The sequence below is a fragment of the Lynx canadensis genome, chromosome A2 (genome assembly GCF_007474595.2).
Source record: "Lynx canadensis isolate LIC74 chromosome A2, mLynCan4.pri.v2, whole genome shotgun sequence".
Taxonomy (NCBI): Eukaryota; Metazoa; Chordata; class Mammalia; order Carnivora; family Felidae; genus Lynx; species Lynx canadensis.
This window is the reverse complement of record NC_044304.2, coordinates 139,364,012-139,371,783: the sequence shown is the minus strand read 5'-3', so window position 1 is coordinate 139,371,783 and position 7,772 is coordinate 139,364,012. Positions and strand designations below refer to the sequence as shown.

Genomic DNA, 7,772 nt, shown 5'->3' with positions numbered 1-7,772 from the left:
TTTTTTCTGTTGTCTATTTGCTATCGTATTGATTTCCATCCTTTTTATTGTTTTCTTTCTTTATTTTGGACTTAATTTACTCTACTTAAAAAATAAGGTTTTAGGCCATCTTGTGTCCCCACGTGTGTTCGCCCAATCTCAGCTGGTCCACCCGAGACCGCCTGAGCGCCAACCCTAGTCCCCTGCGCGCGGTCCCATTTCCGCCCCAACAAGATGAAAGAAACTATCATGAACCAGGAGAAAATCACCAACCTAAAAGCACAAGTGCGCATTGGTGGGAAAGGAAGTGCTCCCCGAAAGAAGAAGGTGGTTCATAGAACAGCTACAGCAGATGATAAAAAACTTCAGTTCTCCTTAAAGAAGTGAGGAGTAAACAATATCTCTGGTATTGAAGAAGTGAGTATGTTCACAAACCAAGGAACAGTGATCCATTTTAACAACCCTAAAGTTCAGGCATCCCTGGGAGCGAACAGGCCATGCTGAGACAAAGCAGCTGACAGAAATGCTACCCAGTATCTTAAACCAACTTGATGCAGTCTGACGAGTTTAAGAAGGCTGGCTGAAGCTCTGCCCAAACAATCTGTGGATGGAAAGGCACCACTTGCTGCCGGAGAGGATGATGATGATGAAGTTCCAGATTTTGTGGAGAATTTTGATGAAGCTTCCAAGAATGAAGCAGACTGGATTGAGCCAACTTCTGAAGAAGAAAAAACTTGAAGCAGTTACTGGGAGCTGCTATTTTATATTATGACTGCTTTCTAAAAATTTTGTTCATGGATCTGATAAAATCTAGGTCTCTAATATTTTTAAGCCCAAGCCCTTGGACACTGCAGCTCTTTTCAGTTTTTGCTTATACACAATTCATTCTTTGCAGCTAAATTAAGCTGAAGAAGCCTGGGAATAAAGTTTGAAACAAGATTAATAAAGTTCTTTGCCTAGTAAAAAAAGAAAAATAAGTTTTAAGGTGGAAGCTTAGATAATTGACTTTATGCTTTTTTGTTCTAATGTAAATATCTAGACCAATAAATTTTTTCTTGAAGCACTACTTTTTGCTGTGTCTTGCAAATTTTGATATGCTAATATACTACAATCTTTTAATGATCTTCCAGTACAAACTATTTTCTAGCATTATAATTTTTTCTTTTTGACTCATGGGTTATTTAGAAGTGTGTTACTTAATTTACAAATATTAGGGGTTTTCTAGATGCCTTAATTTTTATTGATTTCTGATCTAAAGCCACCATGGTTAGAGAACATACTTTGTTATACATTTATCATTTTAAATGCTGACATTTAAATATTGACATTTTAAATGCTTAATTTTTTATTTTTATTTATTTTTATTTTTTTTATATATATGAAATTTATTGACAAATTGGTTTCCATACAACACCCAGTGCTCATCCCAAAAGGTGCCCTCCTCAATACCCATCACCCACCCTCCCCTCCCTCCCACCCCCCATCAACCCTCAGTTTGTTCTCAGTTTTTAACAGTCTCTTATGCTTTGGCTCTCTCCCACTCTAACCTCTTTTTTTTTTTTTTCCCTTCCCCTCCCCCATGGGTTCCTGTTAAGTCTCTCAGGATCCACATAAGAGTGAAACCATATGGTATCTGTCTTTCTCTGTATGGCTTATTTCACTTAGCATTACACTCTCCAGTTCCATCCACGTTGCTACAAAAGGCCATATTTCATTTTTTCTCATTGCCACATAGTATTCCATTGTGTATATATACCACAATTTCTTTATCCATTCATCAGTTTATTTTTATTTTTTTTAAGATTTTATTTTTAAGTAATCTCTACACCCAATGAGGGGCTTGAACTCAACCCCGAGATCAAGAGTTGCATCCTCTGACTGAGCCAGCCAGGTGCCCCTTAAGTACTTTAAATACTGACTTTAAATACTGGCAAATGGTCCTTATGCATTTGAAAAGAATGTGTATTATGAAATTTTAATTGTGATTTTTTCCTCAATGTTAATTAAGTGAAGTTGGTTGATAGTGTCATTCAAATATTATATATCCTTAGTGATTGGGGAGAAGCTTAATTTTTCTACCAGTTACTGAGAGAAACCTGTTAAAATCTCCAACTATAATTGTGGATTTGTCTACTTTTTTCTTCTAATTTTACCATCTGCATTTTGTTTTCTTTTATCCCCTACTGTTATCTTATTTTTGATGAAGTAATGTTTTAGGACCCTAGTTTATCTCCTCTATTGTATTTTTAGCTGTATCTCATTTGACTTTAGTGTTTTCTCTAGAGATTATGATATATATTTTGTCACAAAATATCTTCAAATAATAGTCTATTACCTCATGAGGAGTATAATAACCTTAAAATACAATGCAAGTATTTTTTATTCCTTTTCCTGACTTCTGTTCTCTTATTCTTATATATTTTACTTCTGTATATGCTATAAACTTTATTACTAATGTTACTTGTTTTTCTTTTTCATAATCAATAATCTTTTAAATAATCTTTTAAATTTTTAAAATATACATATTTTGGTGCTTTTTTTTCCTTTCCTCATATCCAGTATTTGATAGCATTTTTCTTCAGTCTGAAATTCTTTTAGTGTTTCTTGTACAGATCTCCTGGAGACAAAATCTTTCAGGTTGCTAATGAGAATGTCTTTATCTCATCTTCATTTTTGAAGAATAATTTGCTGGATATGGGATTTTAGGTTGGCTTTTCCTTTTTCTTACAGCCCTTTAAAATATTTTTCCATTCTCTTTTGGCCTTTTCCATTAGCTTTCTTATTGTTTCTGATGAGAAGTGATGCCAGTTTTCCTCGGTATATAATGTGTTTTATCTTCTTTCTGCTTTTTTAGATCTTTTCCTACGTTTGTTTTTCAGAAGTTTGGCTATGTTGCGCATAAGTGTGTGTGTGTGTGTTTTTCCACTTGTGGTTCACTGAAACTTTTGTATTCATGGGATGATGTATTTTTATCGCTTTGGGGGAAATTGCATTATCTCTTTGAATATTTCTTTTGTTCCATTTTCTTACTCCCTTACTTCTGGCATTCCATGTATATGTGTACCAGACTCTTGAATATTTGTCTCAGAAGTTTAAGATGTTCTGTTTCATTTTTCATTCCTTTTTCCCTTTATATTTCAATTTGAGTAATTTTTATTACTTCTCTTTAAGTTTACTTATTTTTCCTCTGCCGTATCCAATGTGCAGTTAAGCCTATTGCTTGAATTCTTAATTTTGATACCATATTTTTCTTTTATAGTAATTTCTTTTAACTTTGTGTATGATTTTCATCTCTCTTCTAAAATTCTCCATCTGTTTTCACATTTTGTCTGTTTTTTCCAGTATTTCTTTTAATGGTCATAATTACTTTAAAATCACTATCTTTTAATTATGGGATATTTTACAGTCTGAGATATAGAGATAGCTATATAGAGAAAGAGAGAATCTGCTTCATGGTTTTCCTCTCTTGGTCATGAACCAGATTCTCTTGCTTCTTCTTATATCCTATATTGTTTGACTATATGGCCCAATATTATGTGTAAGAGAATAGTAGAGACTGAAGTAGATAATATGGCGATCCTTCTTCTGGCAGGTCACCAGTATAGGACACTAAGACTATCATATCTGGACTTTGAACTGAATCTGGACTTTGTTGTAGCTTTAGTTAAATTCAGTTCACCTCTGGTTTGAATTTTGTGTGGGGTTGTTTTGTTTTTGTTTTTGTTTTTGTTTTTTGGCAGTATCAGAACTTTTCATTCGTCAGTGCTTGGAATCTGGGCTCTGCCCAGATTCTGGAGTCTTTGTGCTCCATAGCCTAGTTGCCAGCTTTTAGTGTTCCTGAAGAGTGCTTCAGGCAGTGTTTTTTGTTTTTTTGTTCGGTTCTGCCACATTGTAACCGATCTTTGGTATATAATCCTTGTGTACTTGGTGAAAACTTATGGGAAATGTTAGACTAAGGTAGATGCAGACTTGCTCTTGGCTGGGGACTCCTTGGGATTCCAATCCACATGTTCTGCTCTCAGAGGCTTATTAAATGTTTGGTTGGTTTCCCCTTTCCATTGTCAAGGCTGTATTCCTCCTCTTCCCAGTGCTCTGCCACAAGTAGAAGCATCTCATCATTTTCTGGTTTTTAGTTTGGTTTTAGTTTTTAGTTTTTAGTTTTTAGTTTACTTTGGTTTGTGTCCTAAGCCCTCTCATCAGTTAAATAAAGCCATGATTTAGGTTTTTGGTGTTTTTTTTTTAAGCTTTTTTAGCTTGTTGGCAGTAGTGTTGGAGTAATAGTCTCATTACTGTATATATTCTAACTGGAAGTGGAATTCTCTCGTTTATTCACTATCTCAGATAAGGTAAGGCAAGATTCAGAAGCTTCCGTTTGGTTTCCTTCACTGCAACATCTCTTATCCCACATGTCAAGGAAATAATGTGTTCATTCTGCCAACCACTAAATATATTCATTCATGGCCCAGAAAAATGACCATTGGATGACTCTGTGAATTAACTGGATCCAGTGGATCTACCCAGAATCAAATCTAGGCCAGAAAACCATTTATTATTTCGTCCCTATATGCTTTCACTTTAACAATTAGGCTCTAATGGCACGTCAAGTCCCTGGGTATCAATTTCAACTTAGACTGTTTGTCCAAGAGTCCTAAAATAAAACAAAAACAAGAAATAAAACTGTGCATTTCCTCTCCCCAGTTTACTGTTACCCAGGTATCTGGGGTTCTGAGCCTTTGGGGAAGGATTAGAATAATTAATATCATATATACTTGCCAGAAAGGCTCTTTCTCACGGCACTTCTGTCTAGGCTACATTATTCTGTAACTCTTTCGAGTGACAATAAAATGGAAAATTGAAGGACGCCAAGAGACAGAACATGCTAATGATCTTTTCAATCCATTTATGCCCTGCTAGATAGAAAACTGATCAATACTGAGATGTTTCATTGTTGCTTCCAGTCCTTTGCCTGGAGGTAGGATTCTTCAGTTATTGAAAAATTCTGGGCCGTGAGTTCTCATTACCCTCTCCTTATTGGGAATGGACCATGAACAGAGAGGTTCTTGAAACTTCCAAGTAAATCTCTTCTATATTGAAGTACTATCTCCCAAAGGAGATATTATGACCCCCTTTTTAAAATTTTCTTTGGGGTGCCAAATTCCAGCAAATGCTTTAGGTAACTTGGAATCTACTCATCACTCATTTTCTCTTGATAATTTCTACTAAACAGGACACTAGAGGGTAAGTTTCTTCCTATTCTCCAGAAGAAACACAAAGACTGGGTTTGCATAATTTCTAAACAAAGAGGGGCTTATAATAGGAAATTTGCAAATGTCACTTATTCTTTTTCTTTGTTGCATTATGTAGTCTATCTTCTGGGAAAGAAGCCCACAAATCTTAAAGCGATGGACCCTAGTCTAGTTCCAATCTGTTAATTCCATCTCCTTCCCATGGGTGGAATGGTAGTTGTATATTGGTTATTAACAAATATTTAATGAGCATCTGCAATCATCCATGCATTGTTCCTGGTGAAGGTACTTTGGTTAAAAGAGACAAAAGCTTTTATGGAGCTTACATTCTAGTGAGGGGAGGCAGTCAGTAAATAAGTTAATGTGTGAGATGGTATTAAGTGCTATGGAGAAAAATAAAACAAGAACAGGGGAGAGAGCTGCTGGATTGGAGCTGGTAGTGGTTATAATTTTAACTAGGGTAGTTAGAAAATACTTTACTAAAAAGGTGACATTAAAGATTATCTGTGGGAGGATGTCAAGGAGTCTGAAAGCCCAACGAAGGGAATTTTTCAAAGCATCTCCCATTTCACCTAAGTTAGCAGCAAACTGAGGCCCAAATCCAGGTATTAGTATCCTTTGTCTCCTGTGCTTTTCCAGTCTGTGACACTGTTATAAGGCCCTATAAGGGATTCACTGAAGCAGTATATCAAGCGATGTGGTGTAACTGTCAACTGTTGGCAAACAGGAGTGGCAAACAAATTAGCTAAACAAGTCCTCATTGATTCCCTACTGTTCAGAGAAGATCACAGGTTCCCTAGGGATCTCAGAGAAATACACACTGGATTTCCTGCCTTCAATAAGCTGACAACATGGGGTAGGAGTGGGGGCAAAGAACAAACAGATCAAGCAGGTGTTTTGATGATACAGTCTGAACAGTGCAGACACAGAACTACAACCAGGGATGTTCTTAGGGCAGTGTCTTTTGCCAAAATCCAAATGACGTTTTTCACAGGCTTGCTGTGAAGAAAGACAATTCCGTTCACTCACCTTTTCAGCCTTGCTCACACACATGGATTATCATACTGGCAACAGCATAATCTAATAAGAAGGATGGCAATATATTGTCTTTTGTTAGCTGGCTGAAACCCAAGGACTGTGGTTGTTGAATACAGAAGGGCAGACAGATGGAAGTTTCACGCTGTCCTGTAATTGCAAAGTAGCTTTACCTTCGAGAGTCCTTTTCAGAACAGTGTCTATTACCTGTGGCTAAGTTGGGATGGTACATTTTAAAATAATATGGAATAGACCTACTGGTGAAATTTAATTGTTACCAATTAGATCTAGCAGAGGGAGAATTTATATCAAGCACTGTGACTTACCTAATTGGACTGCAGAATTGAAGTTGTCGTTATATTCAGAAAAGCAAGTACTTGTTTTAGATGTCGGTTTTTACACTGCATGGAAAATAGTGGCTAGAAACTAGGCATATATTGCCTCCCCGTGCTGTGTACCATGGTGCCGAAGTAACAAATATGCAATTCAAAAGGTATTAGAAAGTAGTCCCAGTAAAAAGAAGAGAAATTCAGAAAGTCTAAGATATATCTACTTTGCAGCAAACCAGGGTGTGTATTTGATAAAAAAAATTCCATTCAGGAAATATCAGCCAAACCAGTGATTGTCCTTATATTTTTGTTAAAACTTATAATATCATTAAAACAGCCTGGTGTTTGTCTTTGGTATCCTGAAGAGGACTCACTCGGTCTCAGTTGTTGTTTTGTTTTTTTTTTTAAATTTGTTTGACTTTACGCTCCTCAGTTTTAAAGAAAAAAAAATATATTTACAATAGTTTAAGTTTTATGGCACATTTAAACATTTGCCCCTTTATCCTGTTATCTGTTAGATAGGAATTATCAAAAGAAAAAGAATGATGGCTATATTTTAAGATACATAAAGCATTTGCTTGGAAGGTGATAAGAAATTAATATTTGGGGTTTTAAGCTTAACTCCATCCCTGATTTTGTGTTTATTTTTCCAGTTAACATAAAATGGGCCCCATGGGTCCTACTTTTAATATACACAACACATACATACATATACATGCATAATTTCCCTCATATTACACATTTCTTAATCGAGAGACGTTTGTGGTCTACTAGGTTTTCCTATTATTGAAATGTTATTAAGGACCTACCTTTTGGAGTTTGAATAAGTTAACTACTGAACATTTAAAAGTCATAAATACCTAGACTTGTCAGTTAAAATTAGTACAGCATTATTGGATTTTTTGGGGAAACTTTATTTAAATTGTTTCAAGATAATCTTCAACAGGTCACAGAAAAAGCAGCTTCTAACTGCATTCAGATCAGAATCCTCTGGGAAAAGGACTTGCCTCTGCTTCCTGGAGTCCGGCACCATCCAAAGATTAGGTTTATTCTAATTTTCTATAGGCTTAGAATTTGTAGGTAACTGAAAGGTCAGTTCATCACTCCTAAGGTTGTCTTAATGAACCACAGTGAATTGGAATAAAAGGTTCTTTTGGCCTCTCCCTTTGAGTCATTCTCTCTA

General features: G+C 35.8%; 1 pseudogene; it reads left to right on the top strand.

Annotated features, from left to right (window-relative positions):
- The first annotated feature begins 213 nt into the window (after positions 1-213).
- On the top strand, positions 214-953 carry LOC115500777 (annotated as a pseudogene).
- The last annotated feature ends 6,819 nt before the right edge of the window (positions 954-7,772 follow it).